The 22,199-nt window shown below is 43.2% G+C and overlaps 1 protein-coding gene across 1 annotated transcript in view; it reads left to right on the forward strand.

Annotated features, from left to right (window-relative positions):
* NEK1 (NIMA related kinase 1) overlaps window positions 1-22,199 on the forward strand; it is a gene marked incomplete in the record, with an annotated part of 3,475,820 nt that overhangs the window by 853,590 nt on the left and 2,600,031 nt on the right.

The raw sequence follows: 22,199 nt of genomic DNA on the forward strand, positions 1-22,199 counted from the left end.
GAGCCAAGTTTCAGCGCCACTCAGAGAGCTGACACGTAAAGATGCATCCCGGTCCTGGTTAGGGCAACACCAAAGAGCATTTGATGTCCTGAAACAAAGAATTGCTAGTCCTCCAATGCTCAGATACTACGATGTTCACAAGCCAGTGACACTTTCCTGTGATGCTTCGAAATTTGGACTTGGTGCAGTCATTTTACAAGAGTATGTTGCCTATGCATCGAGCATTCTTACCCAAACTGAACAGCAGTATGCCCAACTTGAGAAAGAGCTTTTGGCAATTGTCTTTGCATGTTCGAAGTTCCTTGATTATGTTTATGGTAGAATATCCAGATTGAAACAGACCACCAACCATTAGTCATGATTTTGAGAAAGCCTATGCATTCAGCCCCAACCTGACTGCAACATATGATGCTGAGATTGCAAAAGTACAATTTCAGTCTTGTCTACAAGAAAGGCAAACTTCTTTATCTTGCCAATACATTATCCAAATCACCCAGAAATACCACTGAACAGAATGACAATCAAGGTTCTCATTCGACTGATGGTTTTTGAAGTCATGGAAGTGTAATTTTTTTTTCCACACATCTTGATGAGCTAAGAGATCACAGCCACAGGTTCACTTTTACAAAGGCTCAATCACTTTATTGATAAAGGATGGCCGTCAAAGCAATCTAGTTTACCTCAAGAAGTGCAACCTAATTTTCCATACAGAGATTAGATTTTATCTGACAAAGATGTTGTTATGAAAGGTCTGAAAGTAATTGCTCCATAGTCCTTGCAACCTGAGTACATTATGTCTTGCATCATGGTCACCCAGAAACTGAATCTACCAAAAGAAGAGCAAGAGACATAGTAGTTTGATCTTCCATGTCACAAGACATCGAGGGTGCACTTTTTTTGTTCAGTACGTGGTATTACAAAGCCTCATAAACAGAAAGCACCACTTCTGCTTAACCAGATTCTGGAACTACCCTAGTCGCCAGTAGTCACTGATACTTTGAGTGAAATGGTCAACATTATTTGGTCGTAGTAGACTCTTACTCCAATTGGTTTGAGATTGACTTCCTAACCTTGCATATAGTACAGTCATTACTAAGATGAAACATTTTGCTGTTCATGAAAGTCCACATAGTTATTTCAGACAAGGTCACGCAGTTTACAAGCCAACGGTTCAAAAAATTTGCAAAAGAATGGGACTTTACTCATGTCACAAGTAGTCCAGAGTACCCGCAGTCAAATGCTTTGGTAGAACGTGTAGTGCAAAGTTCAAAACTGTTATTTGAGAAGTCAAAAATGAGATAATAGTGATGTGTTCCTGAATCTCTTAAATCTCAAATATTCCTTGTGATAAACATCTTTGTTCACCTACTCAGGGACTTTTGTTGAGTCAAACCAGAACAACATCACCACTCAGTAGTCAGTTGTTGGTTCCATGTGTCAAGAACAGCAGATCAGTGAAAAACAAGCTGTTGAAGAAACCCCTATCCCAGTAGTCCTGCTACGACAAGACCAGCAGACTGCTCAATCCATTACAAAAAGGAGAGGTGATAAGGATGTAAACGTCCAAAGGTTATAATCTGATTGGTGGTGTGAAAAATATTTGTCCAGAGCTGAGATTGTACATTGTGAAAGCAGAAGAAGGAATCTTCAGGTGGAATCAGAGGCATTTACTACTGGTATCCGAGCCTATACCACAGCAAATAGCCTGAGAGAGAGAGAGGCTGTATCTCAGAATGATCCGATGTTCCAGTTCCACAGAGCATTCCCATTCCTGTGACAAATCCAGAAGTTCCTGATATGAGTTGTGCACCACAGACATCCCTTTTGCTAATTTTAGTCCCAACTGTTATGTTAGGAGATATGGTTGAATCTCTAAACCTTGCAATAGATATGAAGCAACCTAGACATGAACAGCTGTATTTTGTTTCTGATGTACATAGTAATGCATGCCTATCTGTGCTATTTTGTATAAAGGGCTATCTTTTTAAGAGGGAGGATGTAGATCAAGGAGTGTGTATATACCTTTAAGAAGCTATCCAAGGGTTTGCACTAGAGTATAAATACTGAGCACGTATGAACCTGACTGCCGTTTTGTAGTTAGCTGTTGATGTGAAACTTGTATATATGTAAGCTGTGTTTAACTAGTGCATTCGTATTTAAAGATGCTGTTATCCATCCTGATGTTTTTCTATGTATTAAAGGATCTGAACGAAACCCCAAGCCTTCTTATTTGTATTGGAGCCGAACGAGCGATAGAAAGGGAGAAATGTACTAATGTCAGAAGAATAAGATGTCCAAATGTGGTAGATGTATGTGGTGCCCCTATATCTGGGAAGGTGAATTTGTATCAGTAAAAGGGTGTATGGTAGGATTAGATGCCCTATGAGATGTAATTGTAGAACAGAGACGATTGTATATATTGCCATTTGCTTACAATGCCCTTCCTTTTATATTAGAAAAACTGAAAGGGCACTCAGAGGATAGAATTTCTGAACATCTGAGAGACATAAGGAAGCAGGGTACAAGAAATACATTTTGGAAGCACATCCAAGGAAATGAAGGCTATTCCTTTGGCTTCTTTGTTGCTGATACCATGGAACTAGATGCTAGAGGGGTCCTTGGAAAACTAAGCTTGAATATAAGGAATCCTAGTGGCAGATAAAGACCAATGCCACTGGACTTAATGATTCAGTCTCACTCTCTTGCTTTGTAAGGCTGCAAGCATTGACATCATAATTATTACACTTTTAATAGTCCCTGGTATAGCATTTGAATGTAAAACTGTTATTTATTCGTTTGGTTTCTAAACTGGTATGTGCTGTGTACATTTGCAGCATAGTCTTTTTACATAAAGTTTTGTTAGTTCACAAATTTTACAGTTATCTTATGTGCGTGATTGGTCATTTTATTAATGAGTACTCGTACTCTATTGAATTACAGGTATTTTATTTTGTAGAATGTGTGCTGTTTCTTTAAATTTTAAGCTTGTAATAGCCCGAAGGTTACTGTGTGATTTTTGCAGGCTTTTTGGTTTTTAAATGGAGTTTTTTTTGTCACAGTATTACTCTGATGAAGTCCTCAGATTTTACAGGGACAGAAGTGCTTAGTAATGTTTTGTTGCAATAAAAGGTTTTGTGTCCTGCATCTGGACCATTTGTAAGCCTTGTTTAATTGAAACTATCATGGTAAAGAGATAGGTTTGGGTTCTTTTATCCTCTGCTCTCATCTGTTGGTATTGCTTAGTTTCTAGTTTTTGGCTGTGTATTTTTAAGTTTGTTGAGTTTGCAGGTGTTTGTATTTCTCCGATTTGAGCAACCTCCCTTGCTGAATGTACAGTTCAAAAAAACTTTTGTTTTGAATCTGCAGCTTTAATTTTTTCCAGTGCTTCATTTACTTATAATAGTTTCAACCTTTATTATAAAAAGGCTGGGAAAATAAAGCACTGATATTCTTCGTGTTTCACTGTTGCAGTCATTACATGTGGGTTATCTGCTTGCAGGTTGCCCTCAGTCGGCCTGATTAACAAAGTCTTGCGTCGGTTGCTGTCCCTTCTTCCATGACGTCAGGTCGTCAGGGATATAAAACATGCAGCCGACGCCATTACACCAGTCTTTCTTGCCATGCAGTGTCCGAAGCAGAAGCAGTTTGCAAGTGTCGATCGGCCGACTCCTGAAATTTTCATTTTTGAGTTTCAGAACCAAAGTCTTCAACTAAAGCTAAGTACCCCGTTGGGGAAACTTTTTCTTGCTCCTTACCGGTGTCAGTAAAAGTTAATAATTGCATTACTTGTGGAAAGCAAATACCTCAAAGATTTTCATTCATACTGTATTCCTTGCCTAGGCCCTGACCACAACGTAGCTTGCTTGTCTGTTTTGTGCTTTATTTAATCAGCGCACTATCCGTCGTTGGTATATTTTCGCCTCTAAATATTTCGGTTCTTTGTTTAATTATCCAGAAATGTCATCGGTTAGCCATCCCACTACTGGGATTCCGAAAAAATGCAAAGATAAAGACAGAGACAGGCCGCCGAGGTCCAAAACTGCCGACAACGCTTCTCCTAAGCCAGTCGCCAGTTCGCCGGTACTCAGTGAGGCGCTTTCGCAGCCCCTGATACCCACTACTTCTGATTCGCAGGCCTCTACTGAGACCCATTTGTAGTCCGGTATGCCGCGAGATGCTTCAACTATGGAACCCGCGGATGTCTCTACCTTGGATGGGTCTGGAGCTGCTGTGCAGGCACTGGCTTCTGAGGGTGTATACAGGCCTACTGACTTGCATATTAAATCGACACCTCCTTCATTACTTGGGCCTAAATCTCGATCTATGTCTAAAAAAAATGATGCCCAGGCCACATGCTAAGGCCTCTATGCCTAAAAAAAACAAATGATAAGAATGGCTGAAGATCTAATAACTCTAATCAGGGGTAGCCAACACCCCTTTCTAAGAGGCCTAGGACTGAAGTTGATTATGAATCTTCTGATCAGGATTCTGGTTTTTCTGACTCTTCTGATGATCTGGGGTTGCCCTTACCTACTTATGAGGATTCTGATGCAGAGGACTCTATTCCCTCTGCTTCCCCTCCTGAGGATTTTTTTTGGGGGGAAACCTTACATACTCTAAGGGAGCATTTCCACTGGGAAAGCCAGGATTTTTCTGATTCAAAAAAGAGCCTTAGGGATTTCCTTCTCGTACCTCAGCATAGGCCTTTAGCTAATCATCCTGTACTAGACATTGTTGATGATGCTTTCTCGGAATCTAGTTTGGCCCCTGATTCCCTGCCTCCTGCTCCCAGAAAACCTGACAGATACTACAGGGTCCCTGAGTCTCACAAGTTCCTTTTCAAAAATCCTATTGCAGATCCAGAGACTATTTCACAGGGGCCCAAGGGCATTAAGGCTTCTACTGCTAAAAATCCTACCCCTTCTGTTAAGAGACACCAGGGCGCTGGATAGATGGGGTAAGAAGGTTTAGACTTCTGCAACCTTGGCCATTAGAGCTTTAAACTGCCAGTTTCATATGTTAAAATATCATCAGCATGTTATTGGACTGCTTAAACAGAAAATGATGTTGATTCCTGACTGTGTGGAAAATAAAGAATTACAGGATTTAATGCATTCTGCCGAGCAAGTTGGAAAGCTTACTTTGCAATTTGGTTTTGATTCATTAGAGGCCTCTTGCAGGGCTGCTGTTACTGGGTCTGTGCTCAGAAGGCATGCTTGGCTTAAGAAGCAATCTTTGCCTGATCATGTTAAGGCTAAATTGTTGGATGCTCCTTTAAATCAGGACCACCTGTTTGGCAACAAGGCTGAGGAAGTTCTTAAAAAGATGGAAGATAAAGCTAAATCTATGCAAACTTATCAACTGACTGCCCCTTTGGGGGGAAAGATTGCTCTTCATGCAAAGGATTGGGAACTCATTACCCAGGACAAATGGGTTTTAAATAGTGTCCCAGGGATACAGATTTCACTTAACACATTGCCAACACCAAGTGGGTGGCCAGACCTACCCCCAAATCAGTGGGCAGAGGCCCAAAAACAAGTACTTTCTCTTTTAAGCATGGGGGGCTATTCAACTGGTACAGAAGAGGAAAAGGGACAAGGTTTCTACTCAAGACTTTTCCTGGTACCCAGAAAAGATAATTCATGGTGTCCTATCCTGGACCTGTCTACTCTAAACACCTTTTCGGAGATTCCAAATTTCAAGATGCTGACTCTTCACCAATTACTTTCTATGCTAGGCAAAGATGGCTGGTTGGCAATACTAGATTTAAAAGAAGCATACCTGCACATCCCAATCAGGGAATTTTGCAGAGCATACCTACGCTTCAAAGCAGGCTACACGCACTATATCAGTTCTCTGCACTGCTGTTTGCGAACACCCTGGGTGCAGTAGATAAACCAAAGTGCCTAGCTCCAGTTATTGCATTTTGCAGGCAAAGAAATATTCAAATATACCCATACCTGGACGATTGTCGAATTAAGGCAGAAAGCCAGGACATACTTTTGAATCATCTGGCCTTTGTAAAAAGGGTTCTAACTTGTCTGGGGTACACCATAAACAAAAATAAATCCTGATACCCTGTCAACAAATTATATTCCTGGGAGCAAGCTTGAATACAGCTTCCCAGATGGCTTACCTCCCGACAGAAAAGCAAATTCATTTGACAACCTACTTCAAACAAGTGGCCACAAAAACTCTGCTATCTGCAAGACAAATACTGCAAGCCTTGGGGGTCATGGCCTCCTGCATTCTTCTAATTCCATATGCAAGACTGCATATGAGAAAACCACAATGGTATCTAAAAAGCCTATGGTGTCAACATTCTCAAGACCTAGAAACAATGATTCCTATCATACCTTGCCTACGCCTAGAGTTCCTTTTGTGGGCAGAGGCCTGCCACCAAAACAAGGGACTACCTTTCACACCACCCCCTGCTGCCCAAACCCTAACAACAGATGCATCAGGCTATGCATGAGGGGCTCACCTGGCAGGGAAGTGCATTCAGGGCAAATGGAACTCAAGTCAAATGCACCTGCATATCAATCAGAAAGAAATGTTAGCTGTACAGAATGCTCTGACAGCCTTCAAGGACCACATTTTTCCAGGACAACTAATGGTAAAGACGGACAACACCACTGTTATGTGGTACATAAATAAGCAGGGGGGTACACATTCTTACCCCCTCTGCAGACTAGCCATGGCATTGTGGAACACAGCCTCGAGCTACCAAGTCCACCTACAAGCTCAATTCCTGCCAGGAAAATTAAATACACTGGCAGACGGACTAAGCAGAAACCTCATGGACCCACACAAGTGGAAACTGGAACCAAGGATTTTCAACATGTTGACAAGCAAATGGGGGAGCCCAGATATAGACCTGTTTGCCTCTCCCCAGAACTACCAGTTGGACAAATTTTGCACAAGGACTCCCCACAAACAAGCCTGGAAAGTGGATGCTCTGTCCTTTAGCTGGAAAAACCTATCAGTCTATGCCTTCACCCCTCTGCCTCTGATCTCCAAAGTACTACTAAAAATCAAGCAGGACAAACCAAGGATGATTTTGATTGCTCCAGATTGGCCACGCCAACACTGGTACCCCCTCCTGCGCAGTGTGTCATGGTTATCTCCATGGCACCTGCCTCAGACTCCTTCCCTGCTGTCTCAGCAGGAGAATCAGATTCTGCACCCTCAGCTTTCAACACTGAACCTTGCAGCCTAGCTAATTACTTAATCTCTCCTTTACCATCCCTCAGCAAACCTGTGATGGATATCATTTTAGAGGCAAGGAGGCCTAGTACTAGCAAATCTTATGCTGAAAAATGGAAAAGATTCTGTGCCTGGAACCAGTCTCAAGGGATGAGCACAGCAGCGCCCAATTTACCTCAGATTTTACAATACTTAACTGAGATGCTTCACAAGGGCCTGTATTTTTCCTCCATTAAAATCCACACCTCAGCCATTTCAGCTCATTATAACACAGAACCTCCCCTCTTCTCTCATTCACTGCTCAAGCAGTTCCTCGGGGGGGGGGGGGGGGGGGCAAAAATTTGAGACCACCCAGGAGAGCTCCAACCCCAGCATGGGACCTTAACTTTGTCTTGTAGAAACTCACTCTACCTCTTTTCGTGTCGGCTGCTATTGCAGACTTAAAATTTCATTCTTGGAAAACAGCTTTCCTTTTAGCAATCACTTCAGCTAGAAGGGTATCTGAATTACAGGCCCTTATGGCAGTAGAGCCTTTCATCATCTTTCATGCGGACAGGGTGTCCCTCAGAACCAGTCCATCCTTCATGCCCAAGGTGGTATCCATTGTGGCTCTTAATCAGTCCATTCATTTGCCAACCTTCTTTCCCAATCCACAGAATAAAGGGGAACGGATACTGCATTCCTTAGATATGCACAGACAACTTAGATTCTACTTGCACAGGACTAAACCTCAAAGGAAATCTGAATAACTGCTGGTGGCATTTGCTGCAGGGGCAGGGGGGAAGGCTATTTCAAAGCAAACCATTTCTAAATGGATAAGCCATTGCATTAATTTCTACTATAAGCACCATGGAAAACCTATCCCCCAGGGGATCAGACCTCACTCCACCAGGGCTGCATCTACCTCTACAGCCTTTCTCAGAGGCGTCCCTACCAGGGACATCCTAGAAGCTGCTACCTGGAGTTCTGTACATACTTTCACCAAGCATTATCATTTGCCAATTTTCTCTAAATCCAGAGCTGGCTTTGCCACTGCAGTCTTGCAGGGCCTTATAGCTGGCCCTGATGCTATCTAAATTCCTCCTCCCAACCATAGCTTTGGGAATCTACCCAAATGTAATCACTGCAACAGTGAAACACAAAGAACATAGTACAGTTGTGTACACTTACCTTAAATGTAGGTGTTCGAGTGTATTCACTGTTGCAGTCCTGGTTACCCTCCCTCCAGCCCCCTAACTTCTTTTGGCTGTACCTCTACTTTCCTTTACTATGCTTAATAGCCTTTTTGGTGTATTTGCTTTTTTGTTGGAGGTATATCTTTGTGCTTTTATGTTTAATTTCTTCCCATTAGGGGGGCACCTGACATCTGGGGCAAGGAAAACTGATGTAATGGCATCTGCTGCATGTTTTATACCCCTGACAACCTGACGTCATGGAAGAAGGGACAGTAACCGTCGCAGGACCCAAGACTTTGCTAATCCACTGGATACACTGGAAAGTATTAGGGTACAACCCAACACCCTAATAATGGGCAATTTCAACTACCACACCATTAACTGGGAAAACTACTCATGTACCAACTCTTTTGCTCAACGATTTCTAGAATTCATAAATTCCAACGCCTTGGATCAACTTATTCACACCCCCACCAGGGGCAGCAATATCCTAGCCCTGGTCATTACCAACATGGAAAACCACACCAGAGGTCAATTCCTCGTTGGTCAGATCCGACCACAAGCTAATCATCCTAGACATCCACATCCCACCCCCACCCCCAATTAGGGAAACCATCATAAAAAACTTCTCCAAAGCCAACTTCACACTTAAGACAGAAGTGGCAAACTTCATGACACCCGTGCAGACGGACAATAGAGGTATGACTGCCGAATCCTACACAAATGCACTTTATAAGCACTTACACGAGTGCATGGATCATGCTATCCCTAACAGAACCAAGATGTTATCCTCCAAAAAAAGGAAGCCATTCTGGTGGTCCTCTGCCATAAACAAACTCTACAACAGAAGAAAGAAACTGTTGCAAAAAAGAGTAAAATCCCATGACTGGTGGAACTCCCTGGTCAACCGCAGTAAGAAGCTGAGATCCCTCATAAAATCCTCCAAAGCTAGTTACAAAAACAAAATTGTCACTGACTCTAAAGACAACCACAAAGCATTCTATAGCTATGTCAAGAATCTAAATGGGAACACTCAAATCTGCTCTGAGTTACAGCACAATGGCACTAAATATACAGAACCAACTGATATTGCCAACATCCTAGCAGATAGGTTCAGTGCTAACTTTACCCCCCCCCCCCCTCACCCCCTAGAGGGCCCATCTCTATACCGGAAGAATGCAAAGTTCCTATAATCATGGCTGCACTGGTAAAAAAAAACACATTCTCCAAAGCCAAGAACACAGCATCCATGGGACCTGACAATATCCCAGGCTGCGTTCTACACGAACTACAAAATGAAATGGCACCCTACCTAAGTACCATGTTCAATCATAGCCTCACCTCAGGCTTTGTACCCACTGAATAGCGCACCGCGACAGTTATCCCACTACACAAATGGGGAACCACGACGGACCCCAGGAACTACTGCCCCATTAGCCTGACGAGCCTGGTCTGCAAGGCCATGGAACGTATCATCGTGGAACTCATAAACAAAGACATTGGTAATCTCCAAACTCTGGACCCTACCCAGTTTGGATTTGTAAAAGGCAGAACATGTCTCCTAAACCTGATTGACTTCTTTGAAGCAGTCACCAAAGCCATAGATGAGGGTAAAATGGTTCACACAGCTTATCTAGATCTCGCCAAGGCTTTCAACACCATCCCCCACTCTGGAATTATAGATAAGCTCACTAAACTAGGTATAAATCCCTGTGTCACAAAATGGGTTGCCAACTGGCTCACGGACAGAACCCACAATGTGAGAATAGCGGATTCCAAATCCAACATCAGACCAGTGACAAGTGGAGTACCACAGGGTTCAGTCCTGGGTCCTCTCCTGTTTGGTATCTACTTCTCTGAGGTGCAGGCCAACACGGAAGGTCTTTGGCTAACAAAGTTTGCAGATGACTGCAAACTAGGAGCCATAATCGAAACTCCTAATGATGTGGACAAACTAAAAAAGGGCCTCACTGAGACAGATACCTGGTGTCAAAGCCATGGCCTGAAGCTCAATGCCAAAAAGTGCATTGTCATTCCCTTTGGTAAAAACTCTACCCATGAACTACCACATAGCTGGTAGACTACTTAATGCCGAAAATGTGATGAGACCTTGGGACACAGGTGGACAGTAGTCTCTCCTTTGATAATCACATCGCCACAGTGGTCAGGAAATCCTTCTACATGGCTCATCTCATCACACAAGGATTCTCATCCAGAAAAAAAGAGGTAATTGTTCCCGTCTACTCATCACTCATTAGATCCATTATAGAGTACAACGCCCCTTTTGGTATGTACCTCACAAGACATCTACAACAACTGGAAAGACCACAGAAATACCTCACAAAGAGGATTACTGGCCTCAAACAGATGCCCTATGCAGACCATCTCAAAAAACTACAGCTTTACTCCATCGCATATCGCCTACTCAGGGGCGATCTCTGCCTAACATACAAAGCTATGTCAAACCCAGAGCTGTTGGACATGCTCCACTTAAAGAAATCCCAATCCCTCCGAGCTACATGCTCTAAGGGACCTAAACCTTGTCACCACAATAAACAGAACATGCTGGAGGGATAGAGTCCTGTCACAGAGACTTCCCATACTCTGGAACAGACTACCTATCTATGTCAAACAGAGCTCCTCATTAGCACTCTTCAAGAAAAATCTTGATGATTGGATGGGAAATGGGAAATTCACCCCAGGGATCACTTCTGTGTCTCTGCTCGACAGGGGCACAGGAAAATAATTCTCTTGGGTGGCGAAAGCCAGGGTACATTTTTTGGCTAGGCTTGTATGGGCCCTAGGACCAATAGCCTAGACCTACCTATGAATAATCAGGCTGACTGAGGGCAACCTGCAAGCAGATAACCCAAATGTAATGACTGCAACAGTGAATACACTCGAACATCTACATTTATGGTAAGTGTACACAACTGTACTTTTTGTTAACATTCTATGATTAAATTGACATTCGGATGTTTGGAATTTGCTTGTTTTACTATCTCGTTTCTGAAATCAGCTCCTTGCCGGAGTACTTTGTTTACATTTTAGTGCTATGTAAGTCACTGTATGTACTGTACCTGTGTACTATGTATGTATTCTACCTACGTTCCAAATTTCAGCTGTACACCACAAATCTATTAATTACCTTTTATTTTTAAATTAATATTTTCTTGTTGGTTCTCTCCACTGTAACTGTTGATGTGCTTCATACCACTGTAAAAACATGTCTATTGCAATTTGCGTGTATACTGATCATGTCTAAATATCTAAATGTATCTGTAATTTTTCTATGTGGAGTTTTTCTCCCCGGGCCTCTGCTGAAAAAGGGCAGACACCCCCAGTTAACAAATGCAAAATAAAATAAAAAAAGTGTTCACGCAGAGGCAGGATTTTCAGAGAAGCTTATTTTAGCATACAGCAGGTAAGATTTCACAAACGTGAGTGGGGGGTGGTCATTGCTAAAAGTTTACAGTGTCCTTTTGTGTTCCTCCACCAATAGGCTATTAGATTAGTCTAATGATTTAGCCTCAGCCAGAGATGCTGTCAAGTCACACTCAGATCTGCAGCCTTTGCAGCAGTGAAATTACATCTTTAGTATATGCTTGTTTTTTGTTATACTTAATTAAATGAGTATTCCAGCTTAGGCAATTGTATTTTTTTTTGTTTGTTTTTGATGTTCTTCGTGTTCCACTGTTGCAGTCATCACATTTGGATTATCTGCCCGCAGGTAACTGCTGGCCTGAATACCAGTCTTCGAATTTCTGCGTCGGATCCTGTTGCTTCTTCCATGCTGTCAGGTTGTCAGGGGTATAAAACATGCAGCCGACGCCATTACATCAGTCTTTCTTGCCGTGCGGTGCCTGAAGCAGAAGCAGTTCACAAGCGCCGGTCGGCCGACTCCTGAAATTTTCGTTTTCAAGTTTCAGACCCAAAGATTTCAAAAAGATTAGTAACCCGTTGGGGTTCCTTTTTTCTTGCTCTAACCGATGTCAGAAAAAATTAATTGTCTTGCCTGTGGAAAGCGAATACCTCCTAGAGATTTTCATTCTTACTGCGTCACTTGTTTAGTCCCAGACCACAACATCCCTCGCTGTCAGTTTTGTGCCTTGTTCAACGCCCAAACTATTCATCGTCTGGCTATTTTTGTGACTAAGTACTTTAGTTCTCAATCTCCGTACTCCAAAATGGCTTCGTTAAGCCATCCAACTACTGATCTTCCTAAAAAACGTAAGTATAAAGATAGGGACAGACTGCATAGGTTCAAAGCTGCCGACAGTGCTTCCGTTAAGCTAGTCACCAGTCTGCCGGTACTCAGTGAGGCACTTTTGCACCCTCTGATACCCTCTAATACAGATTTGCAGGCCTCTGAGACTCATTCAGAGTCCAGTATGCTTCGAGATGCTTCGTCGACTATGGAACCTGCGGATGGTTCCGGAGCCACTGTGCATGTACCGGCTTCTGGTGGGTGTATTCAGGCTTACAGACTTTCATATTAAACCGACGACTTTGTTTCAAGCTAGAAATACTGAATTCCTCAGACCTAAAGCTCACACTATGTCCTCTAGAAAACCAACGACCAAACCACATACTCAGGCCCATTTGCCTCAAAAACATATGCTTAAAATGGCTTAAAACCTTATTACCTTAATTAGGGGAAGACAGCCCCCCCCCCAAAGAGAACTAGAACTGATTTTCTTTCTGATTCTTCTGATCAGGAATCTGATATCTCGGTTCCTTCTGATTACCAGGATTTGCCCTTATCTACCTATGAGGATTCTGATACAGAGGATTCCATTCCCCTCTGCTTCCTCTCCAGAAGATTTTTCTTTTGGTGAAACCTTGCATACCCTTAGGGAGTATTTCTGCTGGGAAAGCCAGGACTATTCTGAGTCCAAAAAGAGACTTGGGGAGTTTTTACTCCTGCCTCAACACAGGCCTCTAGCTATCCCTCCTGTTCTGGCTATTGTAGATCATGTCTTCTTGGAATCTAGCCTTACCCCAGACACTTTGCCTCCAGTTCCCAGGAAACCTGACAGATACTACAGAGTACCTGACTCTCACAAGTTCCTCTTTAAGATTCCTACTGCAGATCCAGAGACCATTTCCCAAGGACCAAAAGTCATTAAGGCTACTACTGCCAAAAATCCTACCCCTTCCAATAGGGACTGTAGAGCTTTAGACAGATGGGGTAAGAAGGTATACACTTCTGCTACTTTGAGCATCAGGGCTTTAAATTGCCAGTTTCATATGTTAAAGTATCAGCAGCATATTATGGGACTACTTAAACAGAAAATGATTATGATTCCTGACTCTGTTGAACACAGAGTTGCAAGATTTAATGCATTCTGCTGAACAAGTTGGTAAACATACTTTGCAATGTGGTTTTGATGCTTTAGAAGCATCTTGCAGAGCTGCTGTCACTGGGTCTGTACTTAGAAGGCATGCTTGGCTTAAGGAACAAAACTTGCCAGATCACATAAAAGCTAAATTACTGGATGCACTCTTAAACCAAGACCGCCTTTTTGGCAACAAAGCAGAAGTCCTCCTCAAAAGGATGGAGGAAAAAGCTAAATCTATGCAAACTGTTAATGATTTCTTACAAGTACAGCCTCTCAGATTCAGTAGGTATTGGCCTTCAAAGAACTGGTCTTTCCAGTCCCTTCCAGGCCCTCTCAGTCCAAACCCAGGAACAGCAGACCACCAAGACTTCAGTCTTAGGCTACAAACAGATCATACAGTGGGGGGGGCTCCCACTTCCAAAGCAGTGAGTAGTAAGCCACCCCCCAACGGAAAATTGGCACAATGACTTAACCTTAACCCTTCCAAGCCCTGCTCGACTACTTGTTCACTTAGGAGGAAAGCTCGCCCTGCATGCAAGAAACTGGGAACTCCAGGACAAATGGGTTTTAAACATAGTTTCCCTAGGATACAGATTCCATTTCCACACACTACCCAACCCCAAGTGGTTGGCCAGACCTCTCCCCAAAACAGTGGGCGGAGGCCCAAAAGCAAGTACTCTCTCTCCTCAGTATCAGGGCTGTTCAGCCTGTCCCAGCATAACAAAGGGGACAAGGTTTTTATTCCAGACTGTTCCTGGTACCCAGAAAAGAAAACTCTTGGCATCATATGCTGGACCTGTCTATTCTCAGCACCTTTCTGGTGGTTCCAAAATTCAAAATGCTAACTCTTCAACAGCTTCTTCCTATGCTAGCCAAGGATGCCTGGCTGGCAACCCTAGACGTAAAGGAAGTTTACCTGCACATCCCAATAAGGGAAGCCTGCAGACAATACCTACGTTTTGGGGCGGGCTCCATGCACTACCAGTTTTTTGCACTTCCCTTTGGCTTATCTATTGCACCAGGGTGTTCACAAAGTGTCTAGCTCCAGCCATTGCATTTTTCAGGCAGAGTAATATTCAGATTTACCCATACTTGGACGATTGCCTGAGTCAGGCAGAAAGTCAGGACTTGCTATTACAACACCTGGCATTTGTAAAGAAACTTCTAACCTCATTGGGGTACACATTCAATAAGAAGAAATCAAACCTAGTACCCTGCCAACAGACTGTATTCCTGGGAGCAATCTTGAACATAATTTCCCAGATGGCATTCCTCACTCTGGAGAAACAAGTTTATTTGACAACCTACTTCAAACTATTGGCCACAGAAACCCAGCTATCTGCAAGGAAAATACTGCAAGCTCTGGGGTTCATGGCCGCTTGCATTCTGCTAATTCCATACGCAAGACTGCATATAAGGAAACTTCAGTGGTATCTACAAAGTCTATGGTATCAACATTCTCAGGACCTGGAAACAATGATTCGTATCATTCCTTGTCTAAGGGCAGAGTTCCTTTGGTGGGCAGAGGCCTGCTAAAACAACAAGGGACTCCCTTTCACTCTACCCCCTGTCGCCCAAACCCTAACAACAGACTCATCAGGCTATGCATGGAGGGCTCACATGGCAGGGCAGTGCATTCAGGGCAAATGGACAAACAGATGCACCTGCATATCAATCAAAAAGAAATGTTAGCTGTACAGAATGCTCTGACAGCCTTCAAAGACCTTATTCTTCCAGGACAACTGTTGGTAAAGACAACACCACGGTTATGTGGTACATAAACAAGCAGAGGGGAACCCATCCTCCCCTCTCTGTAGACTAGCCATGGCTCTGTGGGACACAGCCTTGAGCTACCAAGTGCACCTACAAGCTCAATTCCTGCCAGGCAATCTAAATTCACTGGCAGACGACTTAGGCAGAAATCTCATGGACTCACACAAATGAAATCTGGAGCCCAAAATATTCAAGCTGTTGAGGAACAAATGGGGGACTCCAGAGGTAGACCTGTTTGCCACCCCTCAGAGCTACCAGTTGAACAAATTTTGCACCAGAACTCCCCACAGACGAGCTTGGAAAGTGGATGCCCTCCCCTTTACCTGAGAAAGCATCTCAGGTTACGCTTTTCCCTCTCTGCCTCTCCTCTCGAAGGTTCTACTAAAGATTAGACAGGACAAACCAAGGACAATACTGATTGCACCAGACTGGCCACGCCAGCACTGGTACCCCCTTTTGCGCAGTCTGACGGTGCTACAACCATGGCACCTGCAACAGACCCCTTCCCTACTGTCCCAGCAGGCGGACCAGATTCTGCACCCTCAGCTTCAAACCCTGAACCTTGCAGCCCGGCTAATTCCCTGAGCTCATCTCTAGCAACCCTCAGTAAGCAGGTGCTGGATGTCATTCTTGAGGCAAGGAGGCCTAGTACTAGAAAATCCTATTCAGAAAAGTGGAAAAGATACTGTACCTGGAGCCAGGCTCAGGGGATGGGCACAACGGTGCCCAGCTTACTTCATATTTTAGATTGTTTAGCATTAATGCTCCACAAGGGCCTAACTTTCTCGGCAATTAAGATTCATGCCTCTGCCAGTTTAGCACATTATAATACTGAGCCACTCCTCTTCTCTCATCTGTAGAGGGGCCATAAATTTGACCCCCCAGGAGAGCTCTCACTCCAGCCTGGGACCTTAATTTTGTATTGGAAAAACTCACTCTTCCCCCCTTCGAACCAGCTGCTACAGCAGAGGTGAAATTCCTTTCTTGGAAAACAACCTTACTTCTAGCCATCACTTCAGCATGAAGAGTGTCTAAATTGCAGGCCCTCATGGCAGTGGAACCCTTCATCATCTTCCATGCGAACAGGGTTTCCCTCAGGACTAATCCATCCTTTTTGCCCAAGGTGGTGTCTAATGTGGCTCTAAACCGGTCCATTCATTTGCCTACCTTTTTCCCTAATCCTCAATAAAAGGGAAAGGATACTGCATTCACTAGACATGCACAGACAGCTTAGATTCTATTTGGACAGGACTAAGCATGTCAGAAAATCTGTCCAGCTGCTAGTTAGCTTTGTTGCAGGTGCAGAGGGGAAGGCCATTTCAAAGCAAACCATTTCCAAATGTATAGCCCATTGCATTAATTTCTGCTACAAGCACCATGGAAAACCTACCCCACAGGGGATAAAATCACATTCCACCAGGGCTGCATCTACCTCTACGGCATTTCTCAGAGGAGTCCCTACCAGGGACATCCTGGAAGCTGCTACTTGGAGCTGTGTGCATACCTTCACTATGCATTACCACCTGCCTATTTTTTTTCTAAATCCAGAGATGGATTTGCCACAGCAGTCTTACAGGGCCTGATTGCCAGCCCTAATACTTCAACTACCTCCACCCTTCCTTAGCTTTGGGAATCAACCCAAATGTGATAACTGCAACAGTGAAACACGAAGAACATAGTACAGTTGTGTACACTTACCATAAATGTAAATGTTCGAGTGTATTCACTATTGCAGTCCTGGTTACCCTCCCTCCAGCCCCCTGACTTCTCTTGGCTCTTCCTTTCCTTCTTGTGTGGCTTATGTTAGATCATGTGTATTTGCTTTTTGCTGGGGGGTGTACCATACTATATAATTGCTTCCTATTGTGGAGGCACCTGACATCTGGAGCAAGAAAAACTGATGTAATGGAGTCAGCTGCATGTTTTATACCCTTTATGACCTGACGTCATGGAAGAAGCGACAGCTTCCGACGCAGAAATCTGAAGACTGTGGTATTTTGGCCGGCTGAGGGCTACCTGCGGGCAGATAACCCAGATGTGATGACTGCAACAGTGAATACTCTCGAACATCTACATTTATGGTAAGTGTACACAACTGTACTTTTCATGCTTGTTGTCACATGCTTTTTTCCTATCGCTTTTAATTATTTTTCATATGGTCAGCAATAGTGTTGCTCTTTAGTACATGTATTCATGCAGACTTACATTTCTAAGACAGTTTCCCTCATTTGACAGGACAGCATCGCTTTGAACAATTTGCATCTTGGTAACAAACCCACTGAGTTGCAAATGTCCTAAGATTCTAGAAGAATAAAAGTCTTACAATCTTTCAATAAAAAAACATGTCAAGCAACTTTGAAAATTAATCTTACTGTACTAAAATTATCTTCCCATTAACTGACTCCCTTCAGGAATCGCCTAATAACAGTCTGTATAATACTGATTCCATCCAAATGAATTTATTTTCTTTTTCTTCCCTGCATTGTGGTAAAATGTATGGATCTTTCACTCTTTTTCCTGAATATCTGACTGCAGTACAGTTACACTGGTTACCATTTGAAAGTTGAGGCAAATTTAGTCTCGATATTTCCATATATTTTCTTATCTGTGTGCATAAACATGTATGCAATATGTAGTCTAACTTTATATTCATGTGGTTGTAAAACCGTAGCCTTGCTATGTCTTACTGACCAGCTTGCAATTCAAGGCATTCTTCAATGTCTGTTAAATTTGTATAGGATGAATGTGTATTTTATTAAAATGTGTATGCAGTGCACATAATTGTTTTGGTGGTTTAGTTCACTGTTAATACTGAAATTCTCTTAACTTTTCTCAAACTTGTCTCTTTTGTGACTCAGATGGCTGTATTTATGAAACCACTTCCCCCTTATCAAGATGGAAATAGATAATAAATAGATAAATAGATAATAATTTAAATAAATTCATGTGTCATTGTGTTTATCCGATGTATTGCTTTGGTTGTTTAAAATGTATTTGCTGTGTATTTTTGTCTTTATAGATCCATGTACATTTGTATGTCTACACATACACACACACACCAAAAAAATATATATATATATATATATATATATATATACACACACACACACACACACACACACACACACACACACATACACACACACATCTGATTCTGAGGTTCTGTGTCTCTCTCTATGTATACAGACATGCATAAACCTATATGTGTGGCGTATTGGTGGATACATACATATTCACATGCACACTCTCGTACACTGGCATGCAGGAGGTATTTTGAGTAAGGTGAGAGTATAGATGCAACTAACTGCAGTCGTATCGCTGACCCATTATTGCTAGTTTTACAAGTAATAGTTTTTTTCCATTTGTCATATGCTACTTGACAATAGTATTAAAAGTGTAACTCAAACTACAGACCCCCATAAGCTTAACAAGCCTTATCTGTAAGACCCTATAAGTAAGGACATTGGTGATCTTTAAACCCTTGATCCGACACAGATTGGTTTTGTCAGACAGGTCATGCCTGTTAAACCTGGCAGACTTTTTCAAAAATGTCAACAGAGCCATAAATGGAGGCAAATCTGTGCATACAACCTACCTTGACTTAGCAAAGGCCCTGTTTAAAATCCGCCTCTGGGCGTTTTTTTATGGCTATACTACTCAGACAAGCTCCTCGTGGTCCTGCAGAGTGGTCGTAGCTACAGAGAACTCAGAAAAGCGACTACTTTCTGAATTTAAGTATCTTTGCTGTTTTTTTTACTTGAAATACCTTCTCTAGCTTACCCTAAACAAGCTTAAACTGTTTTTAGCTGTTTGCTGCATTATTTAATGTCTGCACTTAAAAGTTACATTTTAGTCGAATTTGATCGAAAGTTTGTTGTTGTTTGTTTAATTTAACTGTTGAGGCTTCCCACTAAAGTGTGCTAGCCTGTGTAACTGATTTATTACTGTCTCTGCATTTTCTGTGTGTTTCTATCTGAAAACAAAAAAATAATCCTTGTTTTCCCACCTCTCCTCCACTAGTTTAGACCAGTTTACAGGCTTTGCTGTATTCTGGGCTGTGGTGTAGTTCCTGTGTTGTCCATTACCTTACTTGGATAGAAGGAAGTTTCTTTGCTCACCAGTGGGAGTGGGGAGCCTGAGCAGCCTACCTGTCCCTGTAGAAAGTGACCTCAGCACAAGAGCTGTAGTAATTGGTTGTTTTGGACCATTTCTAGCTCTTTTGAAGTTCCCTGTTTAAAATTCGCGTTTGCACAGCTTTGCGCGGTTGTGCGCATAGCGCAGTGCCGGTTAAACAAGGTTAAACTTCTTCTGGCTCTGCCAAGTCTGCTCTTCAGATTTTCCCTTAAGGAAGCTCTACTCTTAGTATAATCAGACTACTCGCTATATTATAAGCCTAGCACTAGTTCTCAAAACTTCTCTACTAAGTAAGCACTCTCATACTAAGTAAGCACTACATCCACCTACCACCCCTGTGAATATCCACTTCCCTTAAAGGCACAGCACTCCTTTCTACTGTTCTAGCATGTCGAGTGGTAGAGTACTGGCGTCCTCTCCAGTTCAGCTGGTTAATCTGGGTATCTTGAGACAATGCTACAATTGTCTCATGTACACAGACAACCCTCTCCTCCTCCCAACAAACACAAATACATGTGAGAGATGCAACTATATAGCCAAACTGGAGGCTAAACTCTCTCAACTCAGGGCTGGCATGACCAGACAGGAGGAGATGGTAACCACACACGCAGCAAACCCAGTCCCACATAGACCTACCACAACTGCAAACCAAACACATAAAAACACAAAGACATACTCGGAGGCTCTAATAAAAAACTTACCAAAACAGCAGAGGCTCCCAAAGCAGACATCCAAAAATCCACCACCTCAAAACAAAACACATGCAACACGTACTTCAATAAATCAGTGTGTCAATCAATCACAGCCCTTAAGGCCAGACACCATGCCTGATACAATAGTAATAGGTGACTCTATAGTCAGACACACTGATGTCCCGCTTACCAGGCTGAACAAGGAGAGGGTGACTGTGAGCTGCCTATCGGGAGCTAGGATCTGCCACATAACACACGCACTCAGGTCACTCCAAAGCAAGTACAAATATGATTGTGTCATTGTCCATGCTGGCGTGAATTACCTGAGACGTACCTCCCTGGACTACATGAAAAGAGACATAGAGGAGCTCTCTGATTATGTAGCCCAGGCTTTTATGACCCTGACCCTGAGCAGCATCTTGCCCTCACGAAGAATGATGCCACAATACAAAGACAAGATGATCAGCTCAAGTGCTGGTGTCATTCTAAGGGGATCCAATGTCTGTCTGCCTGGGATGACATGTTAGACAAGCCACGCTGCTTCGCAAGGGACGGCTTGCACCTGTCACCACTGGGCTTCCGGATATTGGCTAAGGCTCTTGCCACCCCCATAGTGCCTTTTTTAGGCAAGGCTCAAAAGACAAACCCACCTCCTTAGATAACAAAAATGGAAAAAAAAACTAAGGGTAATGCTGCTCAACGCCAGAAGTCTAAATCTCAAGATGCAGGCACTCGATGCACTCCTCGGTATGGAGAACATTGACGTCTGTGCAGTAACTGAAACCTGGTTCAAGGCTCCTGAGAGCACCCCAGTGCTACCAGGCTATACCTCGTATCATGCTTTTCAGCCCCAAAACCCAGGCCGAACCACAGAAGGAGGGGGGAGTGTCCATATTCATCAAGGACACCCACACCTCCAGGTTAGTAGCAACACATGAAGCATCGGAGACCATACAGGTGCAACTAACCATAGGCAAAACTGATATACAACTGGTAGCATGTTACAGACCACCCTCCCAATCTCAGGAAACCCACTCAGCCTTCCTGAAGACATAGGAGGATATGAATGTATCACAAAATACCATCATACTGGGAGACTTCAACTACCCTAACATAGATTGGGTACATTATTCTAGCCCTAACACCCTAGCCCAAAGGTTCCTGGAATTCATAAATTCAAATGCGCTGGAACAACTAGTCACCTCTCCCACTAGGGGAGATAATATACTAGACCTGATCATCACAAACATGGGGACAAAATGCTCCACACCGGAGGTATACCCCTCACTAGTGAGATCTGACCACAAACTAATCACCCTGGATATACATATCCCACCTCCACCCCCAGCTCAAAAGACCACAGTGAAAAACTTCTCAAAAGCAGACTTCACTCTTCTTAAGACTGGGATGGTATCCTTTAAGCCCACTGGGCCAGTGGATACCACATCCCACAATGCTGAATCCTTCACAAATGTCTTCTATGGACATCTCCAAGAATGCATGGATCATGCAATCCCAAATAAATCCAAGTCCCTCTTATCCCAGCTGATTGTAATCTCCCTGTCATCTCAGATGTCCAGGTGAGAGCCGCCCTCAGCAAAGCTAAAAACACAGCATCAATGGGACCTGACGGTATCCCGGGTTGCGTGCTACGTGAACTCCAAGAGGAGCTAAACCCACACATTAAAATGCTATTTAACCTTAGCCTTACTACAGGATATGTACCTGAACACTGGCATACAGCAACAGTGGTCCCACTCCACAAAGCGGGTACCTCTACAGACCCTGGGAACTACCGCCTCATAAGCTTAACCAGCCTGGTCTGCAAAGCTATGGAAAGAATCATTATGGAACTCATAAACAGGGACATTGGGGAC

Source organism: Protopterus annectens, chromosome 2.part1, assembly GCF_019279795.1.
Source record: "Protopterus annectens isolate FY-2018-M chromosome 2.part1, PAN1.0, whole genome shotgun sequence".
NCBI lineage: Eukaryota > Metazoa > Chordata > Ceratodontiformes > Protopteridae > Protopterus > Protopterus annectens.